Below are 19,381 nucleotides of genomic sequence, written 5' to 3'. Positions count from 1 at the left end.
TACTCACTGATTCACAGCGTTTGCAAAGTTACACTCTGTGCTCTTCCCCATCCACCTAGTTCCCCTCTTCAGAGGGGATTATTACCAGTTTCTTGGATGTCCTTCCAGTGACAATCCCTGCATATGCCAATAGGTACATGTATGCTTCCCCCACCCCCATTTTTACCCAAATGATATTCTGCATTTTGCTTTTTTTAAATATGAACATATACCTTGATTTTTGTTGCACATTAGAGTATAAGTGGCTTCCTCATCCTATCTTTAAATAGCTCTTTGGCATTCCATTCCAACATAAGAAGTGTCATAATTTTTCAAATCAGCGAACTCTTGACTGACTTTTATGGGACTCCTGCTATTTTGCTACTTAATATTCTACCATAATTAATGAACAGCCTTAAAATATATCATCTTACAGAGGTGTAAATATATATGTATGGTGTGTGTGTGTGATTGGCTAGGTTAAAAGATATGCATATTTTATTTTTTATTTTTTATAATTAATTTTTATGGGAATATGGTTGATTTACAATGTTGTGTTAGTTTCTGTTGCACAGCAAAGTGAATCAGTTATACATATACATATATCCACTCTTTTTTAGATTCTATTCCCATATAGGTCACTACAGAGTATTGAGTAGAGTTTCCTGTGCTATACAGGAAGTATGCAAATTTTAAATGTTAGTAATTATTACCAAGTTCCCTCCATGGAGGTGTCAAGTGCAACCCAGTCAGTAATGTCCAAGGATGCACTAACACTACCTCATTAAATTTTTCATCTTCAAGAATCTGACCATTGGAAAAAAATAATTCAGTAAAATCTGAATTAGCATTTCCTTGATTTCAAGTGAGGTAGACAATCATTTCATGTGTTAAAAAGCTATTGGTATTTCCCTTTCTGTGATCTGTCTGGTAATATCTTTTACCTATTTTTCTACCTTTTTTAAAAAAATTAATTAATTAATTTATTTATTTTGGCTGTGCTGGCTCTTAGTTGTGGCATGTGGGATCTTTAGTTGCAGCATGTGGACTCTTAGTTGTGGCATGTGAACTCTTAGTTGCGGCATGCGTGCAGGATCTAGTTCCCCGACCAGGGATCAAACCCGGGCCCCCTGCATTGGGAGCTCAGAGTCTTAACCACTGGACCACCAGGGAAGTTCCTGTTGTTTTTTTTCTTAACAATTCTGGGATATATTTTTATATTAAGGAAATGAGCTCTTTGTCAGTGATAAGGATTGCAAGTATTTTCCAGATTAATATTACTTTTATGTTGCCAAGATTACCAACTCTTTATTTAATGGTGTCTATATTTTGAGTAATATTTAAAAAGGCCTTCACAGTGAGTTTTGTAAGGCTTTCTCTCTTTTTTCTCTTCATTTACATTTAATTCTTTGATCCACCTGAAATTTATTTTGGTATGATTTGTAAGATCCTTTCATTTAAATTTGTTACAGTATCAGATGATTGCTTTGCCATTGATATGCCCGCTCTCATAAAGCTAGTTACCACATCAGTGTTGTTTATAGAACTGACAATGGCTCTTAGAAGGAACAAAACTTAAATCTAATAAGAAATAAATCAGTGTTCCCATGAAGGTTGTGAAACATTTAAAGCACTACCTAGTAGATTGTTAACTGTATAAACTTTGTTTTCTATAGTACAAGGTCTCCATTATATTATTAAAAAATATCTTAATATTATGGATTGAAAAATGTATTTTGTGTCATTTGAGGCTGAACTTAATTGCACCTCTCAAAAATAAACATTTCTTGCAAAAGACTCAGTGTCTAATATATTGGGTAAAGTAATTCTTATTGATGTATTTTAGGATGTTTTTCTGTGTGAAAGAGGTCATTTTGTAAGCCCAGACCATACAGAAGTTTTTGTAAATTTTAACTTCGTTAACATGGACGTGTTGAAGGGATCCCACAGCAGAAAGATAGGAAATTTCAATATACAGATTTCAGGGCCAAAGGCAGAAGAAAAATTAACTTTCTCTGTCATTTTGCTAACTTTTACTGAACCTAATTAAGGAATTTGAAGTAAAAACCGGTAATTCAGCTAAGTAAAACACTGGATTTATGTCTACTTAAGAGTGACCTTGGTTGGCACATACTCTGTTTTTGTTGAAGTGTAGTGCCAGCTAAAGAAGGCAGCTTGCCACCACCCAGTTCTACAAGAATTCAGTCATTAGCCACCTCAGTCACGGACCCTCAACACACCCTGAAAGGAATTCAGGGCAGAGATCAGGAATGAGGCACTCCACACTGCGGGAAAACTGGCAGAACGGGCTGTCAGATAGATAGATATTTTCAGTAGAAACTGTTTATGAACCTGGATTCTTGAGTCTTCCCAGCGTTAGAAAAGCACTAAAACCATTAATGAAGATATCTCTTCCTCGTGACCAGCAGCAGCCTTCTACCAAAATGTGTGCTTGATTGCATGTACCCTTTGCCAAAATCGCGTATATGCTGACCTCCCCGCTTACCTTTTCGGAAGTTTCTCAGAAGGTAAAATGTGTTGCCTGGTACAGAAAATACTTGAAATAAAGTTTCAAATATCAGAAAAAGATTTAGGGAAAGCTTAATTAAGTCATTTTAGGACAAACAGGAATGATTTCTCTGGGACTTCCCTGGCGGTCCCGTGGTAAAGGCTCCATGCTTCCAATGCAGGGGGGGTGGGTTTGATCACTGGTCAGAGAACTAAGATCCCACGTGCCACACAGCGCGGGGCGGGGGGGAGATTTTTCTATGTGAAGAGCAAGTTCATGGAGCATATTTTCTCAGAAAGCACTCCCTTTTAAACTACAAAGAGATTAAATTTATGGATGATTATAATTATTAAGAAAGACGAGTTTTTTCTGAGTACCTTTAAAAAAATTTTTTAATTAAAAAAATGTTTTTGGCTGTATGGGGTCTTTGTTGCTGCGCGGGGACTTTCTCTAGTGCAGCAAGTGGGGGCTGCTCTCCGCTGTTGTGCTGGCTTCTCATTGTGGTGGCATCTCTTGTTGAGGAGCACAGGCTGTAAGTGAGGGGGCTTCAGTAGTTGCGGCGCTTGGGCTTAGTTGCTCCGTGGCATGTGTGATCTTCCTGGACCAGGGATGGAACCTGTGTCCCCTGCACTGGCAGGCGGATTCTTAACCACTGCACCACCAGGGAAGTCCCTGAGTACATTTTTGACCTTTTGAGTTTAACTTCGTGGACGGCAACCATGGCTTTTCAGAATATATCCCTGTCAGGAATAGGATAATAGGCTGGTTTAACTCAGTAGGAAGTTTTCTTAATGAAAGTCAGTTTAAATAGAAATAACATTATGTCTCTCCCAGGCACCAAAAACTTCCTTTCAGAATATTTATCCTTACAAATGAAAAACAAATGTTAGGAACAGTCAGAAATAAATGAGATTCCTTTGCCCTAACTGCGCATGTTATTAGAAAAACAATAAAGTCAATTGCCCATTTTGGCTACTGGAAAGCCATCAAGAAGCAAATTCAGGGAAATTCATCTTTGTGGAATTATAAAAGAAATGAAGTTTTGAAAGCCAGAATCCTGTGGTGAGAATTAAAATCTCTGGAAATATTTAAATGCAACAGGCTTTATGTTTAGAATTTGCCACAAATTCTTATCATTCATGCTGGCTGTTTTTCTCCTAAAAAGAAAACAGGAAACTTCTCGAAAAGTCATTGGCTCTAGGCTTAAAATGAAAATGACCTTTAGAGCTAAATGTAGGGTTTTAAGAAAATCAAATGAAGATTATTGTGTCACTGATTTCAAGACAAACTTTCTTTATCAGTTGTTTATTAAGTGGAGAGTGATGACATTTCAGGAAATTCAGGATAGATTGTCTGCAAAATGTGAAAAAGGAAATAGAGCAGAATTCTTCTCTGAGATGTGTTCCTAGTTTTTTTCTCTTGTTCCTAACTTAGCTAAGCAGCTCCTGTGGCACGTGTCCTTTTAAGTTCACATTTTGGATTTTACCAAGCTAGGCTTTCTTTTTTTTTTCTCCCCAGGCTTTGTTCTGTAAGAAAAATACTGAGTACTTACATACTTTAGATATTTATTTATATACCTCTATCAAAGAAGACATTAGCATTTTCTTCAAAATTTTGTTCTTATAATTTATTCTTATGACTTGGAATAGGGCTTCATTTCTAAAGAGTTTAAAATTTCCCTTGAACTCTTTTGAATTCCTTATCTCTGCTATCAAAATACATCAATATTATATATGTTGTAATGTATATTGGATACATAAATCCAATAAGTAATTTGGGAATAACGTAATTTCTTTTTCTCTATATTTGGGAACAAATAGGGTTGATCTATGTGAACATTGACAATTTGTGTCTTTTCTCTGCTACTATTAGAATATAAACCGAAATAGTCCACAGATTCAGGGCAAAATGCTAAGGGGAGAGACAAAGGCAAGGCCTGGTCACAATTATTTAACTAGAAAGAAAAGATGGCCTCAATTTGGCCGGTTTAACTTTGCATCCATAAAATGGTCATTTTTTCCTTCTACTCCATAGCCAAAGATATAAAAATATAAGATTCTTTTGGTTGGTTTTCCTTCTTTTGTATTCAATAAAACCATTTCTGAGTTCATGCTTGCATATATGATTTTTTGAAAATCATTTAGATATTTGGGAAGTAGGGTAGAATAAGGACGTTTTTATTTTCATCTATTTGAACAAACTAGATAGCTATCTTTTGCCAGAATTGTTTGGCACAATTTAAAGAAAGAGAAAAGGGAAAATGTATTACATGACTTTAATTTGTCTCCCATAGACAACAACAAAATATTGAGGTATTCCTAAGCTGAAACAAACATTCAGAATATAGCTGATTATAGAAAATTACACTCTGAGAATAATTAGGATATTTCTTCCCAAGTTTGGATCTTTCACATATTTTACTTCCTACACATCTCTCTCTATAGACTTTGGAGTGATGTTTGTAAATTCTTCCTTGCCAGCATTTGACCTCCCTTCCCACGTTGGAACATCAGCCACATTTAAGTTTTGGAAGCCAAAAAGTCATGTATGTGCTTCTCTGACTCCTAGCTGTTGGGATACAGGTCATTGGCTCAGGAATTCAGTGGCTGCTACTTTGAGAGGCAGATGAAGTGGTAGAGCTGGCCTGCCTGAGTCTGAGGACCTTAGGCAAGGTGCTCGGTCTCTGGGTGCCTCAGTATCCTCACCTGTAAAATGGGACAATCACTTTCTTCTGGGTGTTATCAGGAGCATCGGATGAGATGGCGTTAACTTGCTTAGAACAGACTCCACGGAGTGTAAAGTCACAGTAGATGTGAACTCTTACTGTGAAGGGGACAACAAGGCAACCAAACAAAGACAATTTAGAATCCATCTGGCAGTGGTTGTGTCTTGTACCTGGAGTCTGGTGGGGGCTTAGCAACCACGCAGTTCCTTTTACGTGACCCAGGTTGTGGGTTCCTTTGGTTTTGTCCCGTTTTCCAAATATAGTCCTCCAGCCTTCCAATCAACTTTGTGAGCCACTCAAAAACTCTCCAGAAAATTCTTTTTCCTGCTTTAAGTTTGCCAGAATCCATACCCAGATAGATATTGTTGGTGACAATCAAATGAATGTCTGACTACTGTGTCAGACTGTTTTACTTTGATTTCATTTATATGAGCGTTTTCCTGATAAACTTTTGAACTACAAAGACCCTACCTTGGTTTTTGTTTGTATCAGTCACAGAGCCCTGCGTGGTATTGGATCCGGGACCAGCAGGTGCCACCTTCTCCTGGCCCATGAGCTGGCACAGAGGAGGCCAAGGAAATATGTAAAGACATGTTGGATAAAAGAACGAATGAATTCAATAGATGTTGTCGACTCCGGGCTGTGACATGCTTGAGCTGTGCTATCAACCCTTTAACAGACTTCTAGTTAAACGAAACAGAAATTCTTATATTGTTTGTTATTTTTGATTGGGTATTCTGTAATAGATAGAGCCTGACATTAAGATTAAATATTTTTTTCCCCTAGACTCCAACCCTTTTTTTTCTTGTTATCCAGTTACTGCCAAAGAGGTACTTCTTGCCATTTTTTTGAGAAGTGATTTATAATTGCTCTCTACAAAGTTCCGTTGGAAACAAATGTTACTTTGAACAGATTTTGTATGGTTCATTGAAACCAGCACCTCTTCTCTCTTTAATTCAAGAGAATATCTTTCTGTGTGTTTGGTAGAACAACAGAACAGATGGAATAAGAGCAGATGAAATATAAGATTGAGGCAAATGCTTTTATTTCAGAATGGAGCTTTTTGTAAAGTTTTTGCATGGTTTGGCATATTTTGCATTAATTTGTCATTAAGGGATAATAAAGTTATTTGGATTATACATGTTCCAAAAATTTTTTTTTAAAAAATTTCTATTTTATTCTGAACTGCCTCCATAACCTGTTTTTACAGAGGTATTTTGTAAAGCAGCTTGAGTCAACAGAGAACAAGGAATCTGAGTGTGCACAACAAATCCTTGGAAAGAATTCTAACAGAGCTTTCATCTGGCCACCAATCTGAAATGCTGATCACACACAAGCCAGAAAATCTCTCCATGTTGCTCCACGTTGTCTCTCTTCAAGAGACAACGTAGAGAGATTGAAATGCAGTCATTATGAAAAAACAAGTCAGATTTTAATAATATCCAGTCTTAGATGCCATCAGCAAGATGACATTTCCTGGAAAGAACTATGTGATTACAGTATTATTATTTGTAATGATTTGCTTGATACGATCAACAAAGGAAAAGTAAATGATCCAAATGGGACTTCTGGCAGGGAACTGCATTCTCATTAAGAGAGGTATTTGTGGGCCAAAAACATTTGAGTAAACACGAAATAGGAACTTGATGTTAGAAAAGGGGAGGTGTTTGTGGAGACCACAGGAATTTATAAGGTCAAGGAATTCCGGTTTCACCCACTTAGGGTGAAACCGGGCTGAACTTTGTCAGACCTCTTGGCAGCCTGAGGCAGGATTTATATTTAAGGAAAACTTAAAAGTCAAAATTACATAGTTTACATGATGTCTTGTGCTTTATCCTTTCCATCTTTTAGATACACAGACATAATGGCATAAACCCTAGCACTCAGGCATCTCAGAAAAATACCAGGAAGAGTGGGGGTGGTGGAGAAGACTTCAAATTCTTTGCCACGAGGTCACTAAACTTGAGAGATAATCCAAAAATCAGAGCTGACAGGCTGTGAACATGATACTGACTCAGTTTGCCAATGAGAAAAATGTGATGCAAAAACCCGAACAATGACATCGATGGGTTAGTTATAAAAATGACTAGAGACAATTTAACCAAATATATTTATTTCAATCTTCTGTACAGTTGTCTTTTAAAAATACATAAGATCAAAAAAAAAAAAAAAAAAAAACAAGGAAAATTTGAGTTGGGTAAATGGTGATCAGTCTCCTGATAGATGCCTGCCAATTCCTGCCATAATAAACGCCAATCTTATTTTCTAAAAATCCCTGTATAAATATAAGATCTCCAAGTCCCAGATGTTCAGTGATCTAATTCAAGTAACATTAGATCCAAATCAGAAATGGAAGACATTAAACAGTGTAGAATGACTTGTAATAGGGTAAGAGCAATACTATTATTAAATAACTATGAAAGTACGGAAACATAACTAATTGTTCTACAAAGAAGCTGTTTTTCAGTGATTAAAAATAAAATACTTTTTTTTACCCTAATTTGAAAAATGATAAGAAATTGTGCTGCTGATCAGCTTCCAGGTTTTATACTAAGAAATGAACCAGTCTTGAATGATACTCCACTCGTCTGCAAAACAGCAGTATGTTCATTCGGAGGCTTGCTCAAAAGATTAAACTTTATGCAGAAATGTTTCCAAACCAGCTGGGGAGATCCAGCTGGATCCAAAAGTCACATTCTTATCTGGAGAATGTGGTACGCATTTACAAATGGGACAGTCATAGGGGAAGAGTAAGATACAAAGAAGCTTGGGACCACTTTCCAGTTTCTTACTAATTTGTGATTTATGGATTACAAAGGATTACCAGAAGTCAGGCTTCCCTACACTTCCGTGCACAGATTTTTAGGGCTGTCTAAGGCACTAGGAAAACTGGACTGTTTACAGACGTAAAGCTCCCTCTCCCTGCCTTCCCCCTCCCCTTCTCCCTCGCCTCCTTCCCCATTCAAGTTCCCTTCACTCCCTGCACAGAATGAAGTTCCAGGTGGATGCCAAATCTGAGTCACTTTCTCATCCCTAGGACCAAATACTCTGCACCTGGCCCCATTTTTAAAACAATACCCTGCATGTAGTCCAGATTCTTTGATTAATATTTGTTGAATTGGAATACGGAAAGAATTGGTTACAAAGGGGATCTGGGCCTTTGGGGCCTCCTGACCCATTTGCGTTCATTAATGCTATTTGCAGGGTCTCTGGTACCATTAGAGGAAGACCAGCCAGCCCAGGTGACAGTAATTATGGTTGCAGTTCAAACCTGGAGCTACCAGAAACCCAAAGGGCAACTTGGAAAGAGAAGCTGGAGAGCTCTTCCCTCTTGGGTGGCTGCTTTGTTTTTAACGGGAACAATGTACTCTTTCTGTAGATGGAAAAATAGTTCTGAACTTCAGAATTCACTTGGGTAGTTTTTAACACCTGCAGTAGGAACTGTTTAGGCTCACTCAAAATTTTCCTCATTCCTCTGCATTTTCTTCACCTCATATAAATCATAGTCTTCCCTTGGGGGCTTTCCTCTCCTCGCTGCTGAAGTCAAAGCTCAGCTGTTACCTTTGCAACTGCATCTTGGGAAGGTTTCCCTTTCCAGGGTTGGGGCTCCACTTAGAGTGTTTCAACAGAAGAATCCACTGAGGCTAGCCAGCTAGATGCCCTCTTCTAAACCTCTGTTATTACCTCACTGATTCTAAGGCACGCAGTTTTTCATGTTAATATTTCTGGAATAGAGATGCTTGTTTCAATCTGTGGCATCTTATGTTCAATAAAATACAGAGTAGAGACGAACACTTTTTTTTAAAATTAATTAATTTACTTATTTATTGGCTGCGTTGAGTCTTTGTTGCTGCACGCGGGCTTTCTCTAGTTGCAGAGAGCTGGGGCTTCTCTTCATTGTGGTGCATGGGCTCCTCATTGTGGTGGCTTCTCTTGTTGTGGAGCACGGGCTCTAGGCACTCGGGCTTCAGTAGTTGTGGCACATGGGCTCAATAGTTGTGGCACAGGCTTAGCTGCTCTGAGGCATGTGGGATCACCCTGGAGCAGGGATTGAACTCATGTCCCCTGCACTGGCAGGTGGATTAACCACTGCACCACCTAGGAAGTCCCAAGACCAGGACTTTCTGTTAACAGCCATAATGGCATATCTTTGGACGTTTCTAAAGTTACACTGTGACCTATAGTTATGGCATCTAACGTGCCTCCCTCTCAACAGCTCTCTGTGTCCTATATATTCAGAGTCCTGTGATTTACTGTATGGCTTTTGATCCTCTTAAGGTCCTTTGACTTGGATCAGGAGTATATAGTGTTTGAATCAATAAAGAGTTGGTTTTTCAGTTTTTTGTTTTTGAAGGCTAGCTTCTCATTCTTTGCCTTTTACAACTATCACACAAAATAATGATAGCTAATATTTATTTAGCGTTGACTTTGCAGCAGGCACTTTCTAAGCACTGGAACTATATTAAGTCACTTAATCTGCACAAAAGCAACATAAGGAAAGTACAATTATTAACTCCATTTAACAGAGGATGAAGTGGAAGCCGAGAGAAGCAATTGGCATTTATATTAAGTATTGGAACAGGGATTTCAACCTGGGGTCCATGTTTTTATCATACATCCAGGCCACATAAAGATTTATGGTAATGGAATTGATAAGCTCATTGGCTGCAAGGAGTAAAACTCCAATCTAATATCATGGAAAGGTTTCTGCTGAGCGTGTTATTAGCATTTTATATGATTCAAGTTATGTCCTGAGATCTGAACTTCATGGTTATATGGAAAACTCAACAGATTTTAACGTCCAGCTGAAAAAAAAACCCAAAACACCACGGAAACATGCAGAGATAGACCACAGGGCCAGGTTGTGGAAGGCCAGGATATAGCAACCACCTTTCTTTTAACTTCTCCTATACCTGAATATTCTTGTAAATTACCACACATTGGTAATTGTCTGAACTATCCTACCCTATTATTCAGTTTTCCTCAGGCTTGTCTGAAAGTAGGTGTTGCCTGTTTTTGGAGGTCAAATTCAACCCCAAAAAGGTAAAAATTTTTTACCACTAAAAAATTTCAAAAGAATATGCTATAGTCTGCGAAGGTAATTCTAAAAGAAGCTTGCCTAAGTTGCTTAAATAATGGTAACCTCATTGGAAAAAGTATATATTCTCCTGGACTGACTCCTGTAAATGTACACAGGCTCTTTAGATGTTAAAGCTATAGTATTTATTTTAAAATATGATTTGTTTTATAGTTAGAGCTCATAGAGCACTAAAATGGAATAAATGACATTTCTATCATTTGCTTGCATTCTTCACGGAAAATGATGCAATATATTTTCCTTTTGGTTTTCAGCATCATGGCTCTGAATCCACAGTTGGTAAGGATATAATTGGTTTTTCTATTCTAAAGTCCTATTTATATGTAATTATTCTGGATCAAGATTCTGGAAAATAGATTCTCCTGAAAAAAGGGAAAATTCCAACTTACCCTATGAATAAAAAGTAGTTTCTATTTGAATAAATGACCAACATGCCAGCATTTTCTCTTTATTTCTTGTTTTACTTTATTAATCTATCAACTAAGATTTCAAAGAGCTCAGTTAAAGGTTAATACGTTTTTGTGTATTTAAAAAATTATTTTATATAGCTGTTAGTCCTGTTCTCATTCTCAAGGTGCTTTTAGGATTCTCTTGGGACCCAGACAGGGTCAATTCTTTCCGCTGGACAGGAAGGGGAATTGGGATCATACTGGACTCTGCAATGGCTAGTCGAACATTGGAGTGTGGCCCAAACTCCCTTCCTTTTTCTTCTTCTTTTTTTATACTTATTTATTTGGCTACATTGGGTCTTGGTTGCGGCACATGGGATCTTCATTGAGGTATGCAGGATCTTTTGGTGTGGCACGCAGTCTTCTCCTGTTGTGGTGCTCGGGTTTTTCTCTCTCTAGTTGTGGCGTGCCGGTTCCAGGGTGTGTGAGTTCTGTAGTTTGCAGCACGTGGGCTCTCTGATTGAGGCATGCAAGCTCACTTGTTGTGGCCCACGGGCTTAGTTGCCCCACGGCATGTGGGATCTTAGTTCCCCGACCAGGAATCGAATCCTGGTCTCCTTCACTGGAAGGTGGATTCTTTATCACTGGACAACCAGGGAAGTCCCAAACTCCCTTCTCTCTATTCCCCAAATGGATTTAGTTACCCCTACATGTTGAGTGGGTATTCTGGGATCCAAAGAATTATAAAGAAGTCTTAAAAACATTTTTAGAAACTTTCAGTTATCAGTCACTTTCATTCTTGAATCGGGCATAATTTCCAATCAAGTAAATATGGGCAAAAAAATTTCTCCAGTTGTTAAATGTGTATGAAACACCCACCATGTCTGCCAGGCACCATGACTGCATTTTGTCCTGATTTCTCTGCTTTGGAGCACTGGCTCTTGCTGTTAATCTAAACAACATTTTGGATTTTGCCATACCCACATATGCGGGTTGGTGAATTGTTTCTTTGTAATACTTTGTAAATTTAAAAAATATTTAGGTTTCAATCAACTATAAATTCTATGACATTTATGTGAAATTGTATAACTATATGAATTATATAAATTTATATATCAACTATAAATGCATGTATGATTATATAAATGTCCCTCATTAGGATCTCCAAAGACAGTCTTGGGCCTGAAAGGAGAGTGATTTTCTTATCTAGGGCAAGTGATTTATTTATTTTTCTTTATTTTTTTTAGGCTGCGCCGGCATGCGGGATCTTAGTTCCCCGACCAGGATTAGACCCAGTGTCACCTGTATTGGGAGCACAAAGTCTTAACTACTGGACCACCAGGGAAGTCCCAAGTGATTTCATGTTGAGGGAGAAACCTATAAGTAAGTGAGAAATGACAAGAAAATAAGCAAAGACATGGCTTTAGATGAAACCCAAGGGTAGCTTTGCAGCATGGAGCGAAGGGACTGTGCTTTTTAGCTCAGCCAGTGGTGTGCCCTGCCCTGGCAGGGAGGGGTGGGAGGCCCATAACCTTCTGAGTAGTTCTTGGTGAGGACAGTTCTCCTGGGAAGGGGGTAGCTGTGAACCACAGCCGACACTCACCGGAGCTGGGTGGGGTGCGGAGGTGGGGCTACTCGCCTGATAAAGGGACAGGGCGAGGCACCCACCCCAGGGAAGCTGGACAGGGAGCAGTCAACAGTCATCGCAAAGAAATGAGAAACTTGGATTTGGCTGCCCTTGGACATTTGGAATGATTTTCAATCTTAATCATTTATTAAGTGACTTCTGATCAGGGAAAGTGAATCTGCACATAGTTATGTCTATAACTCAAAAGAAAAGGGTGAACTGAGGGACTTCCCTGGTGGTCCAGTGGGTAAGACTCCATGCTCCCAGTGCAGGGGGCCAGGTTCCATCTCTGGTTGGGGAACTAGATCCCATATGCATGCCGCAACTAAAGATCCCACGTGCCGCAGTGAAGGTCCAGCATGATGCAACTAAGACCAGGTGCAGCCAAAGTAAACAAATAAATATTAAAAAAATTAACGAATAAATATTTTTTTAAAAAGGAGAACTGAATTGTCTTACCATCAGATTTTTGAGAACTTGAAGTTTACTGCTAATTTAACATTTATAGAAAGAGACTGTCGTTCTTGTCTCTTCCTGTTCTGAATCAGCCTGAACACATAAAACATGAAGCACCTAAAGCTTTCCTTTCTATTTTTTATGATAAAAGTGATTACTTTTGTAAAAAAGTAGACATATGACGACATACTGTGGCCCTGGTTCAGTGAGCACCCCTTGTGCTTAGCTCTGCTTTAAAATGATTAAAAAGTCAAAATTCCACACATAGAGACCCAGAGGTGAAAGTTACAGGATATCATATCTGGTCGAGAAGGAAATGTGGCCCTTGGTCAGGGTGAGACAACCAAAATAGCTTCATTGGGAGGTTGATGACCTTGACCATAACGTCAGGCCTTAGAGTTGTAAACTCTTCAAGAATATTTTGGAGTCACTTTGGCAGAGAGCTAAAGTTTTTTATTTTTATGTTCTGGACTATATCCTTGGGAGGTAATCTGTTGTTTTTCCTTATGATTCTATGTAGAGACAGCATAAACATTTCCCTTCTTGAAAACAAGCTGGTGTTTTACGTTAGTAGATGTTACCCTAGGTCCCAGAGTTAAGGAACTGTTTAGAACTGAAAGGGGGCCACACAGTTATGGCCTACACCGTCTGGGACATCCAGCATAAGGGATTTACCCTGATCTACACAGCAGGTTCTGGTAGGTGTCAGTCTTCTAATGGCTGGACCAATCTTTTGAATTTATGCTGTGCTGCACTCACATTTAGTCCCTTTTTACTGATGAGGAAATTGAGGCTCAGAGAGTTACATCCCTTGCCAAGGTCACGTACTTAGTGTATGATAGAGCCTACCTTTGACTCTAGGTTTGTTTAACTCCAAATGCCATGTGTTCTCCATGGCATCACACTGACTCCCACAGTCCTGTACCAGAATTTTACCAGCTGGTGGGAATTGCAAGTATTTTTCCAACATGACAAAATCTCTACCAGATGTAGTGGCTGAGAGCACAACAGGTGAGCAAAGACTGAGATGGGAATGGTGAAGAGGATTACAGATCCAGAGACTTGGACTCCAGGGCAGCTCTGTGGTTTTAGGTGAGTCACTTAACCTAACTGGGCTCAGTCTCCCATTTGTCAATCTAGAGTGTGAGCAATGGAAGTAGAAGATCCAGTGCTAACATTTTCTGATTCTGATCAAGGAAGTTTGGAAGGAACAACCATATGAACTTGGTGTTGAAGGGAGTAGTGAAGGAATGATGGAGGGACAGACAGTTCACATTAGGGGAGTAACTTAAACTCCTAGATGAGTTCAGACAAGCTGTATTCTTAGGGTCAGTAATAGACCTCATAAGTTCATTTACAAAGCAAAGTACAGTACAGTTCAGACAGACAGTGAAAGTAATGCTAATGTAGAAAGGATTTGGAGGTCCACGCTTAGCCCACTCATTCTGGATTTCATATCATCTGTTTTGCCTCTACTTAAGATTTCTTATTCTTCACTCTGAGATGGTGAATTGGAAATTTAATAATTCTTAAAATATAATGACATGTATGGGACTACCTGCTAAATGTTACAGAGAAGCTTTTTCTTACTGAAGAGGAAAGAGATCAAATGCTGAGTAGAGATTTGGGGAAACTCCCACACATGTGCTGAGTAATGAGGTTTGCATTTATCTTCTCTTCTCTTTCCTGGGTGTTCAGTGCTATCCAAGCAGCAATTCTGAAGAGCTGATTATACACATGATGCTATGGACAAAAGCAGCCCACAGCCAAATAAGTCACAGGGTGAGGGACAGTGAAACTGCTAGAGAAGAGCTATTGGAGCCATGGGAAGTGAGTCATTAAACCAGGCCAGAGGGACTAGAAAAGGCTTCCTAGAGGAAGGGACAATTGAACTGTACCTTGAAGGAAAAGGAAGAAGAGGGAGGGGAAAACAAACGAGATGAAGGGAACAGCATGAGGAAAGGCGCAGAAGCAAGTCTTGCCTAAACTGATCGGAAAATGACAAGACCCCAGGGACATGGCAGGAGCGGTCCATGGAGAGCTGCAGAAGGACACAGATGAATGTGAGCTAAGGTCTCATAATGGCTCTGCACATTCTGAGCAAAAAGTTTCTGAATTACTATACCATATCACAAGACATAGTATGAGATTCTGGGAGTGTATCTGGGTTTGTTGGAACATTACAGCAGCAGGAGAGAAAAAATGGAATAAAGTGGCTGATTGAAATCAAATGCCAACCTGGTGTACCCCCAAAAAAATAAAAAATAAAAAATAAAAATGTTAAAAAAAAAAAAAAAAAAAAGAAATCAAATGCCAAACCAAATACACTTACTGAGGTTAACAGGCTAAAAGAGGGGTGGGGAACTGAATATGGAGAAGATTAACTGAATATGGGCTTCATAAAGACTCTAGTATAAAATTGTATTTTAAATTTATTGTATAGCACAAAGAACTGTATTCAATATCTTGTAATAAACTATAATGGAAAAGAATAGAAAAAAAAAAGAATATACATATGTACATATATGTGTATAACCAAATCATTTTGCTCTACACTTGAAACTAAGACAATATTGTAAATCAACTGTACTTCAATTAAAAAGGTTATATTTTAAAAAATGAGTTCAGGTTCAGTCAGAATCATCAGAGATTGATTTCAGTAGTTCAGGAAATAAAAAGTTGACTTTTATCTTGTTGTTCTATGTTGAAACTTTTTAAATTGGACTTTAAATTAAAACTAAATGAACATACCCTACTTAAAGAAAAGCACAGTTAAGTGATGGGTTAAGAGTAAGGTTGGTTTATTACTATTGTTCTTGGACTGGCAGCATTGAAGGCTGTCCCCTTATGAAAATAATTTCAATAAATATTTAAAACATGATTCGTTGCTTAAGATTGGACATTTGCACTTTATGTTTTTCATCTGGGGGCTCAGAAAATTACTTAATTGACTCAATTAGTTTAGTTAATGCCCATTCATTCATCAAACATTTATATTTGTTAGTCTTTACTATACTTGGTACTATGTGAGTAGGCAGAAGATATTTACAGACTCTCCATAGGTAGAATGTCATGATTTGCTTAAGAATCTCAATAGGAAGATTTTAAAAAATTAAGGAACACTTTTGAAGTATTATGTAAGTATATACAAATTTTTAAACTTAATTTTATTTATTGTATTTTATCTATTGATTATTAAATGTGAAAGGGTGGAGAGAAAGACTCACCATCAACACAGGATTCCAAGATAAAAATCTGAGCTATTCTTAGCCTTTTTTCTCTCCTTCATTTGCTCTCAAATGAAGCCCCAGTCAACCTCACTGCTAATTCAATCTGTCACCAAGCCCACTGACTCTACCTCTGAAGTGTAATCTATCAGTGCTTTTTTCTTTCCTGCTGCCTGTGCCTTGGGCCTATTACCTACTCAGTGGTTCTCAAAGTATGTTCTCGAGATTCCTGGCATCCCTGAAACCCTTGCAGGAGAGCTGTGAGATCAAAATATTTTTATAGTAATAGTGAAACATTAATTTCTTTTTCTCCCTCATTCTTTAGGGAATAGAAAGTGGAGCATTTCAGAAGCTACAGAAACTATAATGATATCACGTCTCTGATGGCAAATGGAATGTGTATTCATGCATTCTTGTATTTCAGATTCTCTTACATTAAATTTATAATACAGTAATATATAGATAGAGATAACTCACATAAATGAAAGCTCTTTGGGGTCTCCAATAATTTTTAAGACAGTAAAGGGGTCTTGAGACCACTACAGTGGGAATTGCTGGCCTCGATGAATGCCTTTACTTCTCATGCTTCCGCAGGCTCGTCCCCACCCTGATCACTCTCCATGTAAACAACGGAGTCTTCTTTCTGAGACATAGGTCTGGTAGTTGCCTTGAGCTTAGAAATTTACAGTGGGTTCATATTTTTTTTTTTTTCAGAATGACACCATAGACTAGCTTTGAAAGATTGTGACAGTCTGGCCTAAATCCTCCTTTCTAGTTCCATCTCCTATCACATACCACATCACCTACACCCTAGGCATCCAGAGCTAAAGATGGCTGAAGATGACAATTCACTGAGTACGTTTTGTTAATATCCTCCCAATCAAAATGAACTATTCTCATGTTCATTGCAGCACTACCCACAATAGCCAAGATGTGGAAACAACCTAAATGTCCATTGATAGATGAATGGATAAAGAAAATCTGGTATAAATACAGTGGAATCCTAGTCAGGCCTAGATCACCAAGGTCTCATTTTTTCCCACTTTGACTTGATCCTGCAAGTGCTGAAAGATTGCAAATGAAGAATTCTAAAATTATTTGGAGTAATAACAGCAGGGTTGATTTAGCTGTGTGCCTGTTAATGGTACTACTTTGGAGGGATCACATCATTTGAGTATCTAAGTTTTAGTATATTTATTTTGAAAGATCAACTACAGCATTTTAAATCTTATTTAATATTATAGATGTTTTTTTAAAGGGTAGTTTCTTACCTTAAGGCCTTCATTTATTTTACAAATAATTGTTGAGCTCTTATCAGACACTTTGTTATGAACTCGGGAAACATCAGTGAATAAAACAAAGATCCCTGTCCTCATGCACAGTGTTTTCTAGCTTTTTTTTTTTTTCTTTTAAGAAAGTCATTTATTAATTACATGGAAATAAAGGATATATGCTATTTTAATTTAGCATCTTTTAGTTTAGTTTCCTTAATGTATAGCCCCATCCTGAGGGTTTGTGTGAACAAACTACACAAATATTTGAGTGGGAAAGGGACTCTGGTGAAGATAAAGCACAGAAACTCCTCTTCCGTTTTTCCCTAAGGACACTCCTTCCTGAGAAGTGGGTGTGATGGGTGAAGAAGACGCAGTGTGACCCACCAGCATGTCAATGGGCAACAACAGAAAACATTTGCTTTTTCTCCTGGCTCCTTCATCAGTGATTAAAAGAAGTCTTTAATTTTTAGAGTGGGTTGACATTTACAGAAAAATTGAGAAGCTAGCATAGGGAGTTCTCACATGTCCTTACCCAGTTCCCTGTATCATTAACAACTTACATTATTAGATGGTGCATTTGTTTAGATTATCAAGCCAATAGCAATACCATTACTATTTTTTTAATTGATTTATTTATTTTTGGCTGTGCCAGGTCTTAGTTGTGGCATGCGGGATCTTTCATTGCTTGGTACATGGGCTTCTCTCTAGTCGTGGTGCCCGGGCTCCAGGACATGTAGGCTCTGTAGTTTGTGGCACATGGGCTCAGCAGTTGTGGTGCATGGGCTTAGTTGCTCCGCAGCACATGGGATCTTCCTGCACCAGGGACTGAACCCTTCTTCTCTGTATTGGCAGGTGGATTCTTAACCATTGCGCCACCTAGGAAGTCCGAAAGGCAGATTCTTTACCACTGGACCACCAGGGAAATCCCAATACTATTACTATTAACTAAAACTTTCACTTTATTCAGATCTTACTCATTTTTACCTAATGTCTTTTAGAAAAAATTTAAAAAAAAATTTTTAGCCACACAGTGCAGCTTGCAGGATCTCAGTTCCCCAACCAGGGACTGAACGCGGGCCATGGCAGTTAAAGCACCAAATCCTAACTACTAGACCACCAGGGAACTCCCTACCTAATGTCTTTGTTCTGCCCCAGGACTCCATCCAGAAGACCATATGACAATCATCTGTCACATCTCTTAGGCTCCTCTTGACGGTGACAGTTTCTCAGACTTTCCTAGTTTGGGGGAGTTTTGAGGAGTGCTAGTACGGTATTTTGTAGAATGTCTTTCAGTTAGGATTTACCTTATGTTTTTATCATGGTTAGACTGGAGTATGGTTTTTTGGAAGGAAGAGCACAGACAGGAAGTACCCTTCTCATGACATCAAATCCAAGGAAACTGCTACCAACCTGACTTATCACTGTGGATGTTGACCTTGATCTCCTGGCTGAGGCCATGTTTGTGAGTTTCTTCTCCAGCTTTTCGTGATAGGGAATTATGCTCCACCTCCTTGGGGATGGAATTTCTATGTAAATTACTAGGAATTTTTCTGCATAAGAGATTTTTCTCCTTTATCCCATTTATTGATTTATCACCAGTGATTTTTTTTTTATAATTACCATGAATCATGTACTCAATAAACTGATATTTATTGAAGGCCTATTAAATGCAAGGCATTCACAACACATTTTTACTGAACAACATTTTGGTTTTCTAAGAAACAACTTGCTTAAAAATGAAATCACGGGACTTCCCTGGTGGCGCAGTGGTTAAGAATCTGCCTGCCAATGCAGGGAACAAGGGTTCAGTCCCTGATGAAGGAAGATCCCACATGCTGCAGAGCAACTAAGCCTGTTTGCCACAACTAGTGAGCCCTTGTGCTGCAGCTACTGAAGCCTGTGTGCCTAAAGCCCATGCTCCGCAACAAGAGAAGCCACTGCAATGAGAAGCCCGTGCACCACAATGAAGAGTAGCTCCACTCACCACAACTAGAGAAAGCCCATGCACAGCAATGAAGACCCAATGCAGCCAATAAATAAATAAATTAAAGAAAGAAAAAAGAAAAAATCTTGGCATTCCCTGGCAAGCCAGTGGTT

The sequence above is a fragment of the Hippopotamus amphibius genome, chromosome 6 (genome assembly GCF_030028045.1).
Source record: "Hippopotamus amphibius kiboko isolate mHipAmp2 chromosome 6, mHipAmp2.hap2, whole genome shotgun sequence".
NCBI classification, from domain to species: domain Eukaryota; kingdom Metazoa; phylum Chordata; class Mammalia; order Artiodactyla; family Hippopotamidae; genus Hippopotamus; species Hippopotamus amphibius.
The sequence above is the reverse complement of the archived record's forward strand: the minus strand, read 5'-3'. Positions refer to the sequence as shown.